This window comes from Physeter macrocephalus, chromosome 1 (assembly GCF_002837175.3).
Source record: "Physeter macrocephalus isolate SW-GA chromosome 1, ASM283717v5, whole genome shotgun sequence".
NCBI classification, from domain to species: Eukaryota; Metazoa; Chordata; class Mammalia; order Artiodactyla; family Physeteridae; genus Physeter; species Physeter macrocephalus.
Genome location: NC_041214.2, coordinates 85,671,480 through 85,687,815, shown reverse-complemented (window position 1 = coordinate 85,687,815; position 16,336 = coordinate 85,671,480). Strand labels below are relative to the sequence as shown.

At 44.6% G+C, this 16,336-nt stretch overlaps 1 long non-coding RNA gene across 2 annotated transcripts; it reads left to right on the top strand.

Annotated features, from left to right (window-relative positions):
• Nucleotides 1-8,759: 8,759 nt before the first annotated feature.
• On the top strand, nt 8,760-14,254 carry LOC114485190 (uncharacterized). 2 transcript variants are annotated; one of them, XR_003678670.2, is made up of 4 exons: nt 8,760-8,881; nt 9,797-10,119; nt 11,150-11,180; nt 12,914-14,254. It is a non-coding gene; the product is annotated as an uncharacterized lncRNA (long non-coding RNA). The 2 variants fall into 2 exon arrangements; XR_003678676.2 differs by lacking the exon at nt 9,797-10,119.
• Nucleotides 14,255-16,336: the final 2,082 nt, after the last annotated feature.

The following is a 16,336-nucleotide window of genomic DNA, read 5'->3' as shown; positions in this document are numbered from 1 at the left end:
TATCTTTTGAACTCCTGTGGGGAGGCTAGGGGAAGTCATAGGTCCTGAGATGTGGGTACATTGCCAAGTCTCTTCAAGAGCCACCTGAAGGGAGGTGACCAAGGAGGAGAGAACATTCCTATGGTTAGTTCTGCCACCTGAGGCTCCCTTGAGCATCCCAGAGACACCCCCTTTCCACAGTGGAGCACGGGCAGCCGGTGAGCAAATGCCAGCAGAGCACCTGGGAAGTGACGGATGCACCAGGATGGCATTCATGCCAGGGAGAGGCCTGAAAGCCCATCAGAGAGAAAGGGCCGAGTCCAGTGAATGCATGGAGGTGACGGGGCTATTCTGTTAGGTGGTCAGCGTGAGGATGGTTCTAGGTGGGGAGACAGGCCTCAGCTGTGGAGGAGGGGGAGGTGCAGGTGCAGGAAGGTTTCGGGTAGGGATTCCCCTGCCTCCACACTGCAAGTGACCAACGGCATCAGAGCCTCGGGGCTCAGAGGTTAAGAAGACCCGGCTTAGCAGTCAGACAGAAGGGCCTGACTCCAACTCTTTCTAGCTGTGTGAATGTGGGCAAGTGTCTTCACTCCTTTGAGCCCTAGTTTCCTAATTAGTAGGACAGGGGTTAGAATACCTACCTCACAGGTCATCGTGAGAATTCAGTACAACAACAACATGTCAAATGTGTATCACAGGGCCTGCCACTCATTATAAAATTATTAGTATGACTTTTTTCTTTCAGGGGGATTGTTGTTTTCAGGGATTTTTTTTTTTTTTAATTTTAAATGCCCATTATATGCTGGGACATTTTGCCAGGTGCTTGCATATTTTTTTTTAAGAAGATGTTGGGGGTAGGAGTTGATTAATTAGTTTATTTATTTTTGCTGTGTTGGTTCTTCGTTTCTGTGCGAGGGCTTTCTCTAGTTGCGGCAAGCAGGGGCCACTCTTCATCACGGCGCACGGGCCTCTCACTATCGCGGCCTCTCCTGTTGCAGAGCACAGGCTCCAGATGCACAGGCTCAGTAGTTGTGGCTCATGGGCCCAGTTGCTCCGTGGCATGTGGGATCCTCCCAGACCAGGGCTCGAACCCGTGTCCCCTGCATTAGCAGGCAGATTCTCAACCACTGCGCCACCAGGGAAGCCCTTTCAGGGATTTTTAAAAAATTTTCTTTCAGGGATTATTTCCAGACCCCATGATTCTACTGGTTTATAGCATGGGAGTCTTTCTTTTGACACCCAGGAGAGCTACCAAAGAGGGAGGACAGAGGCTAGCGTGCCTTTTTGTGGGCATTACCTGTCTGCGTTGCTTTTGACTTTAGCTAGAGCAGGTGGGAGCAATAAGGTGAGGAGGCCTCATAGGTGGTCTGCAGCTCCCTGGTCGCTTACAAATGCTTCCAAAACACAAAATGGCCTTCCTCCTTCCTAGGACATGGGCTAACGGGTGGTCTGACTCAGGCTTCTCCCAAAGTCCCTCTCACACTGTAACATTCCTATCAGGTTCCTTACAGTTGGCCTCACAGTGTGGGAAGGGGCTCAAGTCGGCTAAAGTCGGGTCTGGCTCAGGCCTTGCCTGGCTGGGTGTGACCTCCCACTTGCTCCTGGGAGTGGCCAGGATCTCGGCCTCCCTACCTGGTGCCAGTATCCTCTGTGGCTGCCCTGTCTCTGAGGCCGGGGGCTTGCTGGGCCTGTGTGGTTCCTCTGGGGGATTCCTGGCCCTGGAAGTGCCTCCTCATTAAGGGCTTCAGGACCCTGCCTCAGCCTTTGGGCTGCATTACACCCAAGGGCTCCAATTCCAACGAGGGTTAGGAAGAGGCTACAATTTCAGGCAGCCCTAGAGAGGGGCTGGGAATCTTCATCAGCCCTGGAGTTGGCTCAGGAACCAAAGCAAGGGTTTGGGCAGGATTTCCTCAGGTCAAGGTGCAGCTCTCTTCCTCCCTGTCTCTATACAGATCTTGGTTTTGCCTCAAAATAAACTTTGAGCAAATATTTAAAGAAGAACTGAAGGGGAAGGAGCAAATTATTAATCTTCCTGGGGCAGTCACAGGTCTTGGTATGAACCCAACTTCATATGAGTCCCTAAAACAAACATACCGTGTCAGGGACTGCAAGCAGTCAAGAAAAACTTGTTCTCTTCTTCCTGGTCATCAGCCAGACTACATTTCCCAGACTCCCTTGTGGCCAAGTATGGCCATGTGACTGAGTTCTAGCCAATGGAGAGTGAGCAGGAGTGATGAGTGCCACTTCCTGGTCTGGCCCATCAAAACATTTCAGGTGCACTCCCACATGTTCCTTTGGGCCAAATGAGGATAATGCCCAGGTACCTTATATGAAAACCACATATTATAATGTCTGTGTCCATCTATCCCTGCAGATTCTGAGATTCCTACAGAGCCAAGTGGAGGAGGGTCACACACTGGGTTGACTCACTCACCCACTCAAAACTAATGTGTGAATGAGAACTAAACATCTGTTGCATTTGAACTGTTCTGAACTTGGGTATCCATATGCTAGAGCAGTGCACTTATACTAACTCATATAGGAACAAACATTTGAGCCAGAGAGACAGCCTCTAGTCCTTGCAATCTATAAGCCGACACAGTCTATTCTTGTAATTCATGGTAAGTGTATTCTATAGAGTTGCTGTGATTACTGAATTAGGAAATACTGAACCATCGCTCCTAGGAGGAACTCAGGGTTAGTTTCCTGTGAGCCTCTGGTCACAACATTTTTGATGACTGATCAATACAAATCTTGTTTTTTACGTGTTTCTGTTTAAAGACACCTGATTTAAATATATATATTTTATTTATATATATAGATTAATAATATATATTGCACTATATATATTAACTATATATATAGAGAGAGATAGATAGATAGATAGATAGATTAACAATGAACTGGCAGCCAACAGCACTACAACTCACAGCTGAATGAAACTTACCTAACATGCATATTATTTGCTCCATAAGGCACATCACAGCCTTCCTGCACTAAGGAACGCTAGACAGAACTTCAGTGCTATCCTTGGGGATTGTTTTAAACAGTGAAATCACTAAAACACAAAACAAAACAAAAACCACACACAAAAATGCAAAAAAAGTGGCACTAAATACCACCCCATTACAGTATGAGAGCTGAAACAAGAAGGCACAGGGTGCATATCAGCTGGGAATGTGTGCATCAAAAATGCAAAATTTTCATCCCTCTACAAATATCCATGAATGACCACCAAAGTGCCCCGAGTATTGAGTTTGGGATTATAAATAGGTGAATCTGCAAATGATGAGAATAGACCATAGCTGGATACCACCAGAGTCCCCTGACCTGGTATTCTGACATGCGTAGCCTGGCTGATAAGGAGGATTGGGATCAGATGAACTGAGGAAGGTGTAGGGCTAGTACTGGGAGTATATGGGGGGGGTGGGGTGGGGGGAGGGGGAGGGGGTGTGGGGTGTGGAATGTGCAGAGGGATGGTGTGAGTGGCTCCCAAAGACGTGGTGGGTCAGTACCTGCTGCCTCTACTTGCACTGCTCGTTCAAGGACGCCTTTGGGCTGAAGAAGGCACCAAGGTCATCAGGCTACAATTAATTTAAAAGGGATGGCAGGATCCCCGGTAGAATCTAAAGTAACCACCCTCTCAATGGCTGTTTTTTAAGACAGGACTACATCTTGGGACCATTTCTGGTTTCATGAAAGCACCATGTTCTTTCTCACTTTAAGCCTTTTCTTGTCTCTGTGTGGAACTCTATACCCTCCCTCTTCTTTCCCTTCTTGCCCTCACCTTGCCTGCCTAATTTTATCCACCCATCTAATCTTGGTCGGTTTTTCCAAGTTTGGACTCCAAGCTTGAACTAGATGACCCAGCTCTATGCCTCTCAGTACCCTGTTCTTCCTCCAGTGTTAATATTCATTATGTGATGCATTTTCTCTCTTCTTGACTGGACTGTCAACTCCCCCAAGGCAAGAAACTTATTTATTGTAATCTCCAATCAAACTGCCTTAAATAATGAAGATGTGTATTGGCTCTTGAAAATAAACATTCTAGGGGGTAGGCCTCAACATTGTTTTAATTCAGTGGCTCAGGGATGTAACCAAGGATCTAGTTTCCTTTGCTCCCTCTTCTTTGCCTTCTGTGTGTCAGCTTCATCCTAAAACAAGCTCTTATTCTGCTTATACAGTATCTACTAAGAGCCCCCAGGATAACTTCTTTCTTTCCATGTGCCGAGAAAGAAAGATAGTAAAGATTGTTTCCCCTCGAACCATCAAACAAAGGTCCTCAGCTTTCGTCATTGAATGATCTGAAGTCATGTGCCCACTCCTGAACCGTGGAAAGAGGAAGAGGGTTACTGTGCCTGATTTAGATCTTGGAGCTAGGTTGGGACCAGTTGTACAGGACTGACTGTTGTAGAGGAAGTGTGGAATGGGTGTTGAGGGGGCCAGCTAGAGTGTCCAGGAGACTAAGGACTGGTGGCAGGAAGATCCCGGAGAGAACAAGTCCTAGATGAGCCGGGGACCTGGACAGGGTATTGGAGAAGAGCCTTGGACTCACGTGGACCAAGGGTGGGACCATTTCCTTCCTTCTGAAGTAAGGGAATTTGCAGCAAGGCAGGCGCTACTTTTAGAATGAAGGCCCAGTGGGATCAAAGCTAGAAGGCAGTGATTGAGGGGAAGACAGCACTGTGAGATGAGGTTGGAGAGATGGGGTGGGGAGGCAGTTCATGCAGAGCTTTGCAGGCCATTTTAAGATTTGAGAGATTAAGCATGAACAGATCACGTTTCCGCAGCTTCCCCAGAGAGGGCTCTGAGGAAAGAGAGGCAGGCACACCACCACCGGAGAAGCGTCCCCCTTGGCATCCGGTTATAGGAATGCTGCTCACCTATAAAAAGCTTTTCTTGGTGACAACTGAAAGTGAAATAGGGCAGCTGCCCAAATGTGTGTCCAGAGTGACTGGCCAGATTTTGCTTCTCCGAGAGAAGTGATTGTTTAAGATCATGCTCCTCAAACTGGGGTACCAGGTTTCCTGCTGGGGTGGTGACTCAGCAAAATCCATTAATTGACAGGATAAAATTGGCATATCCTCATGGGATATAAGTTCACTTTGCAGTAATTTGAAATATTTTTATAGTAAAACAAGATATATTATGGAGTAGTGGGATACAAATCCTGCAGGAATTTTTAAGCTTAACCACAGGCTTTAGGGAACATTTGGGCTTGAGCGTAGGTGGGAGGAGTTTGGAGGGGTTTGTATAGAATACGCAGGACCCTTGCTGGCCAGCCTTTGGGGATATGATTTCATTTTCCTCTCCCATTTGGGGTACTTTAGGGAGAAATGAGAAGCACTGGCTTCAAATGGCAGGGCCACTAATGCTTGTGCTTCAGGGCTAGGTGCCAACACCACTCTTTTATGACCCCATAATACCACAGAGCCTGGTTAGGGGGCAAGGCTCATCCTCCCCTCACCACATATAGTGAGATCCTTCGGGGACTTGGCAGGTAATGCCCCTTGGATTTATCCAAAACAGAAGAATATGCATTAGAGAGAATCTGTGCTTGAACGAGTTATCTCAAAGTGAGGTTGGGGCTAGAGTCTGCTGAATCTCATATGTGATGCCATTTGAATGCCTGGCTGTGACCCAAGGAAAAAGCGGGGGTGGGGATGGGGCGTGGGCACCTCATAAACACCCTGCCTCTCATTTGCCTCTGTAAAGGTTATGTTTGTTCAAGGTCATTGTCTTTTGTCTTTTCTTTTTTCATAAATCTCAGTTCTTGGTATCCTATTGCCCCTCTCCCAGTCCACTTACTGCCTTCTGCATTTCTTCTGGACAATGGGTGTTATGCTTTTCATCTTTGTGATTTTTCTCTGAGTGCCCACTCAGATCAGGAGGGAAGTGTCTCTTTGGTTACTCAATTAGTTTTTGTCCCCGAGGGCTATTAGGAGGGGAAAGCATTTGGAATTCTTTCTCTTTTTTTTTATGAAGAACTTTCTCTGTTCTTCCGTGGGTAGTTCTTGAATGATCAGTTCCCCGGGGGAGCGATGAACCTCTTGATATCTGAGACTGTTTGAAATTTCCTGTGTGTGCCTCAGCGACAGCCTTCCCGGGAATGTGTTCTTGAAATTCTGCAGGGTGGTCTCCTTCCCACAAAGTGGGACCTGTTCTCCTTGGGCCCCGGAGAGGAAGGAAATGTCAGACAGGTGGAGTTATGAGAATTACAAGGAGGAAACAGTCAAAATGTCACCCTATAACTAATTCAAGTGTAATCGAAATTTAATAAAGTACAGCGACCCATTTTGCATTTACATACCATCTTTCATCCGAATGTGGAAAATATTACTCTTTTCAGTCCTTTGGTCTGGTTTTTGCGAAGAGTCCCGTCTGTGTTTTGTTTTGTTTTTTTCCTCCTCCCCAAGGCAAAGAAAGAGTAACTGACTTATTCAAGTTCGCACAATAGCTCCTCAGATTTGAGAGAAGTTGGTGTTGGTGTTATTTTCAGGCCCCGGGGACAGGATGGGGGCTGGAAAACAAAGATGGCTTTTCTCTGGCCAAATGGTCACCCAGTGAAATCCCTTCCGGATGGGCCAGCCCTGTCAGGTGAGCACACCGATTCAGTTAAAAAATATGAAAACAGAACAAAACAAGACCAGTGTGACCTGTCCTCTTCACAAGTTTCTGGTGAGAGGTCCCCTTTCCCCCTGGGACCTCTGACTGGTGGTTTAAGAATTAGCTTTATTTCATGATGCTGGTGAACACTTGGCAGAATATATTTCAGGATCTAAGGCAGGCCTTCGAAGGTAATGGTGTCTGAGTTTGGGGATAACATGAAAACGTCAGTAACATCCAGGGAGACGGGGTGGGGCATGTTTTATTTTGTGATCCAATCTGTCTTCTTCCCAATTAAATTATGTTTGGGGAAGAAATACCACGCTTCTGGGAGCTAAATTTAGATCACTTATGAATCTTGCTTGATAAGATTCATGGAGATTTTGATCTCCCTGTGTGTCTATTTATTTATGATTTATATCTCACCTATTTCCACTTGAGATTGGAGAGTTTTATAATAAATATTTGAAATGAACATCAAAGATCAAAAACAACAGAAAAGAGGAGGGAAAAATGTACTTCAAGTTGCAAACTAATACAGTCATTAAGATCGGCAGTAGCTTTAACTCTGCAAGCACTGTATTGATTTCCGAAATAAATTTATGTCAAAGATCTGTATACGAGGCTCTTTGAAAAACATGATGACTATATTTTTAGCTGTACTTTGGCAACAGAGGCAGTTGTGTTTGTATGTGTGGGGGGCAATTGTGACATTTCATCAGACCCTCCCAGGAATCCTTTCTGTCCTCGCTCTCCCTGAGAGGACCAGGGTGTTTAGGGGTTAGATACAGGCAGGTATCTCCATACAGTTGTGGGTTGCAGGCAATAAAAACTGCTTCTGGCGGTAGTAGAACGAGTCTTGATTACCTCCTGGTGTCCAGGCTGGTGGACAGTCCCTTGGGGCTCAGCAGCTGGATGGACAAGGGAGTACAGCTCTTCTTTCCGGCGTCGCTGTACTTGGCTCCAAAATCCCAGAAGTGAGATCAAGAAGTAACGCATGGGTGAGACAGCAGCTCCCTGTAAAGGGATGTCAAGGCATTTTGACAGATTGCATGCAAACTGCATACAGGAGGGCAGAGGCCAGACCCTAAAGGAAACTGGAAAGCTGTTATCAAAGGACTTGAGTCCAGCAGGGAACTCTAACTCCACCCCACACTGGCTTTGCTTAAGGAAATTACCTGATTCAAAAATAAAGCTGCTTTGGGACTTCTGTGGTGGTGCAGTGGTTAAGAATCCACCTGCCAATGCAGGGGACAGGGGTTCAAGTCCTGGTCCAGGAAGGTCCCACATGCCACAGGGCAACTAAGCCCGTGGGCCACAGCTACCGAACCTCACGCGCCTAGATCCCATGCTCTGCCACAAGAGAAGCCACTGCAATGAGAAGCCCTCACACCTCAACGAAGAGTAGCCCCAGCTCACCGCAACTAGAGAGAGCCCACGCGCAGCAATGAAGACCCAACGCAGCCAAAAATTAAATAAATAAATAAATTTATTTTAAAAAATAAAAAAGCTGCTTTTTACTGTTTTCTGTGATCTGAGCTTAGTCTAGTGATGTTTTCATGCTCAGCTGACCTGATGATTGTCCAATGATCCATCTGAAAGCCAGCAGAGTATGAATTTTCTATCATCAAGAATGGGACCTGTCGGGCAGGGTCCCAAGGCTGCCATAACTCTACACCATAAACTGGGTGGCTTAACACAACAGATATTTATACTCTTACAGTTCTGGAGGTCAGAAGTCTGAAATCAAGGTGTCAGCAGGGCCACGCTCCTCCAAAGGCTCTAGGGGAGAATCCTCCTTTGCTTCTTCCAGGTTCTGGTGGTAGCCAGCAATCCTTGGCATTCCTTGGCCTGTTCCAACATCACTCCAATCTCTGCCTCTTTTGTCACATGGTTTTTTTCCCTGTGTGTCTGCCTTCACATGGTGTTTTCTTCTTTGTGTGTCTTCTCTTCTTAAAGGACATCAGTGACTGGATTTAGTTCCCTTTCTAATCCAGTATGACCTCATCTGCTATGTTCTGAATGTTTGTGTTCCCTCAAATTCACATGTTGAAATCCTATCCCCCCAATGTGATGGTATTAGTAGCTAGGAGCCTTTGGGAGGTGCTTAGGTCATGAGAGTGGAGCCCTCATGAACGAGATTAGTGCCCTTATACAAGAGGCTGCAGAGAGCATCCTAGCCCCTTCTACCACATGAGGACACAGTGAGAAGTTGGCAGTCTGCAACTGGGAAGAGGGCCTTCAGCAGAGCCCAACCATGCTGGCACCCAATCTTGGACTTCCAGCCTCCAGACCTGTGAGAAACAAATTTTTATTGTTTATAAGCCACCCAGCCTGTGGTATTTTTGTTATAGCAACCCAGGTGGAGGAAGACAGAAAACCAGTACGACCTCATCTTCACTTCCATTTTAATTAGATCTGCAAAGGCCCTATTTCCAGATAAGATCACCTTCACAGATTTCACATAGACATGCATTTTGGGGGACACTATTCAACCCAGTCCAGGCAGAGAAGGGAGTTTGCTTTTCTGATGGTTGATGAAGTCAACTTTACATACAAAAAAACTAATGGGTTTGACCTGCAATTCATTAAGAAGGAAGCTCAGGGACTTTTGTTTTCCATCTAAACAACTTTTAAAAGTGCTTGGATTACATAACTGGGCAAAACAGGTATTATCAAGTTCTTGGACTAGTCTGTCAAGACTTAGTTTTTAGGGAGTTGAACATCAAGTCAGTTTAAGTAGCTTTGCTATGAAGGAAAAAAATAGTTTTTTCTTTGGATGAGTTCCCAGTCTGGAGCAGGGCATTCCTAGACCTCAACATGCCATTTATCTCCCCGAGTTGTCCCTTGGCTTCAGGCCTGCTTTTGTCTCCATTCTGCCCCTTCTCACCTTCCTTTTCCCAAATTTAGAACTGACAATCCCTTGAGTTACTTTAAGAGAAGAAAACAAGGGGCCTGGTCTCTAAGGGAGGTTGAGAAAGAGAACAGGAACTCAGAAACACCATATGTTTTGTCCCTCTCAGCTTTTATGCTTACTCTGGACTTAGTCACAGAGACATGGTTCCCATGGTGACCCATCGGCATGGCCCACAGAGACTTTGCTGGGTGTCAACTCAGCTATTTTTTTCCTAATCTCATATAACACAGCAGTCATATGGAGAAATGCAACTGGGCTTGACTTTAACATGGCTTTTCATTTTTCCTGACACAGGTCTGTCTGGCAGGATTAGGGGCAGGGTTTTGAGCAGTGAGGCTGGAATGGTGGACAAGGGCCAGATGACCAGGGTCACTGAGAGCCCTGCTAAAAGTGGACTGTATTTGGGAGGTTTTCCCTCTCCAACTGTGCTGTCAGACCACCTACATCAGAATCCCTTGTGGGTATGTGGTGAAAATGAAGATTCCTGAGCTCCACCCAGACTTTCTAAACCAGAATCCCGGGAGTGGCTCAGAAGTTTGCCTTTTTCTGCAAGCACCCCCAGGGGATTCTTGTGCAAGCTCTTGAGAGCTACTAGATAACGTGGAGCCCGGAGGATGGTAAGCAGACTTGGGTTTTAGCAAGAGTATTTTGATATTGTAGGAAAAATATGAAGCTAGAAGGCTGTTTAATAATCTAGCATTTTATGAAACACATACTATGCTTACTACATGCCATGAACTATGTTTGTTGCTTTAGAAAGTTAACTCATTTAATTCTCATAACAACCCTAGGAATAAGTTCTGTTATTTTCTCCACATTCTGGAGAGGGGAACTGAGGCACAGAAACTTGCCCAAGGTCATACAGTGGTGTGACTTCAGAGCACATGTCTGCAACTACTATGCTCTGTTGAGATGTAAGAATGTGGAGGCCTATTGGTGACATGGGGCCCTGAGGAAAAAGAAATCATGTACAACCAGAAGATGATGGAACCATTAACCAGAACCTGAATGTGAAGATGTGCTGGTTTTTACATACTTATGAGACCCATACCTCCACTATTAGTTGTAAGCTCTTTAAAAGAGGGATACTGAAGTCACTCACAGCTTCCAAAATGAAGTACATGTCGGATTGCACAGGCACCAGCCTCAAAGCCAGTGAGTCAAGATTCTGGAATCAGCTGTCAATTACCTGCTGTGTAGTGAGCTACTGAATATTAGTTTCTCTGTCAGTAAAACGCAAGTGCTGGATATGTGATGTCTCTTCCACTGTAACATGGGCAAGGCTGCAGGGTTGCAGAACTTCAATGGGTGCCATTCTCTTGGAGTTCTCAAAGACAATGTCAACAGTGGTACCCAGGATTGAACACTATGGGATTACTGCAGAGGGGGATGATAGTACCTACTGGCGGATTAAATGAGTTAATACAGGTAAAGAGTTTGGATCACACCTGGGATATGCAGATGTTTGTTATTATTATCTCTCAATTTATTCCAGCTGGAATATCCGGAGTCTGAGATCCTTTGAAATAAAGAAATATCATTTCCCCCCAGAAATATAGAAAGTGAATTTGAATTTGAAGAACAAAATAGTCTATAGGCAGACAATTTTCTCTCTTAACTGGTTTGTTCCTTTGGCCCCCTTTCTAGCATCTTCTTCCCTGGAAACTTCCACCTCCAGGTAAGCGAGGAAAGTACAGGCACTGGCAGAGGCTGACTTGACCAGCACCTTCTCCACCCAGATGGCTCTGTCTCTGCAGCTGATCAAGGTCATCTGTGGACAACACATTTCCCAGTGAAGGCTACTTTGCCTAATGTTCAGCTCACTGCTGAGACGTCTGCACAAGGCATGGAGCAACAGAGATCGGTGTTCTCAAACTACTTCTATATAATGATTTGATACGGAAATCTAGACTAAATCTAGACTAAAGGATATTTTTTGCTGGTCCTAAAAAATATTAATCAAGCAAAACACGTTCCTGAGGACATTTCCTGAGGATGTGCGAGCTCATACTTAAATTTGGAAATGGTGTCTTCTGAGGAATTTCAAGAGACTCAGTTTCTTATTTTTCATTCATTCTTTCATTCTTCTATTCATTCAATCAACCAACTTTTATTAAGTGTTTATTGACTACATGCCAAGCTTACGTTACATGTCAGTGACCCTGTCTACTAGTTATGTGGATCTGAAGTCAGAAGATTGGCTTTAAAATCCACTACAACCCACTAACTTTGCCAACTCTGGGAACCTCAGTGTTCTGTCCCACCTCCCAGGGACGTTGTTAGGGTCCAATGACATCATATACATTACGGATGTCATATGTAAACAGATGTCACTATTAGGAACATAAGGAATGTGCTGGTAGGGCAAGCCTTAGCTCTGTAGATAACCATGGAATTCTTTCTAACAACACACTCAAATGACATCTCTCACAGGAGAGAGCCTGTGTTATTACAGTGGGAAAGCAGCCTTTAGGCCACTTGTTTTATCCCTGGGCATGATTAAACCTTTAAAACCCTTTGGGGAGTTGGAATGCTTCACTTCCCATACAGTTTTCTAAGTCAGTAATCCTCCAAGGCCATTTGACTTCCAGAATTTTTCACCAAACGTTCATTGCTTCCCCATTTTTCTGTCTCAACCAATATTTCCTTATATTACATAATCATAATATCCCTGCTAGTCTGAAGGAAAACTCCTCCAAGGGCAGTTAATATAACATTTCTTATTAGGCCTATTTGATTCCTGTTGGGCATGGGCTTAGATGATCTGGCCAAAATTCTAGCTAGTTGCTGGCAGAATAGAAGGCTGAGCTGAGTTCCCATCTTTGTCCTATTTACCAAGTCAGAGCTGAGTGGCGTGAGGAAGGCCAGTGGCCCTCTTGGGCAGCTCTGCACTTCAGTCATGCTCTTGGTTAACCCATAAAGTCTTGAGTTTGGAAAAGCACCGTCTGACAGGACCTTGCTCACAAGTCCTTAAGGCAACTCTAGGAATTCCAGAAGGCACTGACTACTCTTGAAGGCCTCATGAAAATCTCCTTATTTTGCGGCCCATTCTGCTCATTCATTAAACCCTCAGACTTCTGTTTGGAGCATAAGACAGGTCAGTTTCCTGCACCACTGTGGACCTGACCACTCTATGATCTGTACTGTCTAGTATGGCATCCACTAGCCACGGGTGCGTATTGAGCACTAGAAATGTGGTTGGTCCATATGGACATGCACTGTAAGTGTAAAACAGTTAACAGAGCTTGAAGACTTAACACAAAATAGGAACGTAAAATATCTCATGAACAGTTTAAAAATATTGATTACATATTAAAATGATGATTTATTGAATATATTTGGTTCAGTAAAGTATATTTTTATATTAATTCTTTTTTATTGAAATATAGTTGACATACAATATTATGTTAGTTTCAGGTATAGTACATAACGATTTGACATTTGCATCCATCATGAAATGATCACCACGGTAAGTCTAGCAACCATCTGTCCCCATGCAAAGTTGTTACAATGTTATTGACCATATTCCTCAGGCTGTACATGACATCCCCGTGGCTTATTTATTTTATAACTGGAGATTTTTCCCTCTTTATCCTCTTCACCTATTTGGCCCAAGCCCCACCCCTCTCCCCTCTGGTAACCACGCATTTGTTCTCTGTATCTATGAGTCTGTTTTCATTTTGTTTTGCTTGTTTTGCTTTTTAGATTCCACATTTAAGTAGATCACAAGGTCTTTGTCTTTCTCTGACTTAATTCACTGAGCATAATACCCTCTAGATCCATCCATGTTGCCCCAAATGCCAAGATTTCATTTTTTAAAATTAAGTAATTAATTAATTTATTTTTGGCTGCATTGGGTGTTTGTTGCTGCACGTGGGCTTTCTCTAGTTGCGGTGAGTGGGGGCTACTCTTCATCGCGGTGCGCGGGCTTCTCACTGCGGTGGCTTCTCTTGTTGCAAAGCATGGGCTCTAGGCACACGGGCTTCAGTAGTTGTGGCACGCAGGCTCAGTAGTGGTGGTGCGCAGGCTCTAGAGCACAGGCTCAGTAGTTGGGGCACACGGGCTTAGTTGCTCCACAGCATGTGGGATCTTCCCAGACCAGGGCTCGAACCCGTGTCCCCTGCATTGGCAGGCAGATTCTTAACCACTGCGTCACCAGGGAAGTCCCTCATTTTTTTTTTTTAAGTGACTTCCTGCAACGATCTGTCAGGACCTCAAAGAGAGTGGTGAAAGTTCCCCCCTCCTGTTGCCTCTGCCTGAGTTCAGCATGTTTCCCAGTCCATACTGTACGCCGCTGTTTCCTCTTCCACTAAATGTCCTTTTTGTTGTCTGACAGATGATGATGATTTAAGAAGCAGCAGCATCAGAGAACACTGGCATTTTGAAGATTTGAGAAAAGGGCTGACCACAAGTTTTCATATCTAGGTCTCTGTAAACACACAAAATCCTTTCCTCCCCTGTCTAAAATTCTTTCCATAAACTCATTTGACTGAAAGATGAAGTCATGTGTATGAAAATATCCATGAGATTCTGAACATGTTTATCAGTAAAAATAATTTCATTTTCCACAGGGAACTCTACTCAATATTCTGTAATGGCCTATATGGGAAAAGAATCTAAAAAAGAATGGAGATATGTACATGTAAGACTGAATCACTTTGCTATACACCTGAAATTAACACAACATGGTGAATCAACTATACTCCAATATAAAATAAAAATTAAATAAAAACATTTGAAAAAAATTCATTTTCTAGAAAACTTACTTCTGTTAGACAGTGGGGGTAACCAACAGTTCAGAAAGGAGAAGGCTGGGCCAAGTGACCTTTAGAATTTCCTTCCAGCTCTAAGATCGAGTCTGTAATTCCCTGTCCCAGGGTTTTATCCACGCTGGAGGGGAGCTGTCTCAGGGATGGAGAGAGAGCATGCAGACCAGATACATCTTCAGTGGAAGCTTCATCTTCATAGACATTTGCCCTCTAGAAACAGGGTTAAGGTCAATCCCTTTGCCAAGAGGTCAACAAACTACCTTCTCAACTAGGTCAGTAGACTAGGCGTAAAAGACCTCAAGCACCATCAAGTCTCCTTAGAGGGACTTTTTGAACATTCAGAACATGTGTCAATAAACTGGCCTGGACCCAGAATTCACTGAAGGGAGAAAAAACACAAAAGACTAGGATAAACCCAAGGATTATCTTCTTGGCATTCCCTAGAACAGCTGTCTGGCAAATGTTACACGGTGTCTGAGATTATTTTAGAAACTTTGTCTTGAGGAAGAACATGTAGAGAGAATACCAGACAGATTTGCCCTCATTTTTTGTCACAGAATAAGAATTTCAGGGCCATTGGTACTTTCAGTGAAATCATCCTGATGATGGTCTTATCATTTTTTGAAACTTAAATCATGTCACATCTAATAAATTTATAGCCAAGTGCGGTCACAAAATAAGGTGATACCAATAGTTATTTGGGTCTTCCTTCTCCTCTTCCTGTTCCTTTTCCTCATTATCATGGTAAATAGACTCTTCAAAAGATGTGTTAAACAAGAGAATTCTGCCAAGTATCCATAGATGCCCATCTTAAATGAAATACATATTCAGTGGTAAAATGATAAATGATATGTGCTTTCCTAAATTTTCTTTCAGACCTCATTTTCTCCCCAAATATCCTATTTTCAGGGCTTAGTAAAACAGATTATGCCAGAGAGGGGGAGGGAGGGACAGATAAAGAGAGAGAAAGAAAGAGAGTGAAGAAGGAACGTTACCCGTGAGGGGTGGAATAAAAATTACAGCAAGACTGTGATCAGAGTATAAAACTCAAGGTAGCTTGAGTTTTATACCTGTGGGGTCTATACCTGTGGGGGTGAGTGAGAGGGTGGCCTAGCATGAACCCCTCACTATGTTCTTGTTCACATCAGAATTCTAAGTGAAAGAGCAATTTGTCAACATGGATCACTTACATCAAGGTAGTGTCTGAACTTTGAACACGTGACTCACAGCCATTACCTGAAGATGCCACCTTAGCAGTTCGAATGATGAAGTTTGGGGTTGTGTGTGCGCAGGTGTTGGTTACTTTATACACTAATTATGGGGAGCTTTGTGGCTAACCTAGAAATCAAACTATTATCTGTAACATGATTTCCACGTTCTAAATAATAATTTTTTTTTTTTTTGCGGTACGCGGGCCTCTCACTGCCGTGGCCTCTCTCGTTGCGGAGCACAGGCTCCGGACGCGCAGGCTCAGCGGCCAAGGCTCATGCGCCCAGTCGCTCCGCGACACGTGGGATCTTCCCGGACCCGGGCACGAACCCGTGTCCCCTGCATCGGCAGGCAGACTCTCAACCACTGGGCCACCAGGGAAGCCCAAATAATAATTTTTAAAAAATTTTGGAACAAAGCAGGATTGTGACTTGGGGGCATCCTGTTGCACTTGGAGAGAATGGAGTCAGTGCAGCTTCCTATGGAATGCTGTAGAAATACTCCAAACATTTCCCAGGCATGTCACTTCTTTGAAAAAGAAGAGTAGAAACAGCTAAGATGGAGTTTGCCCCAGCACACATACAGAACTCTGGATGTCAGCAGACTTCATTCTCTCTTCCCAAAGGAAATGGGTATGTGCTGACTGCATGTCTCCTCTCATTTCCAGCCTTAATTTTCTCTCTCTTCTGCCTTCCCCAGGTTATATTAAGCTAAATGATAGGTTTGCTAGGTGTAGATTTCCTAAAGTCTGCAAGGAAAATAGACTTACTGATCAACCCAGACAATGCTGAAGTGCATTAAGACAATGAAGGAAGGGAGGAAGGGAGGAAGGGAGGAAGGGAGGAAGGGAGGAAGG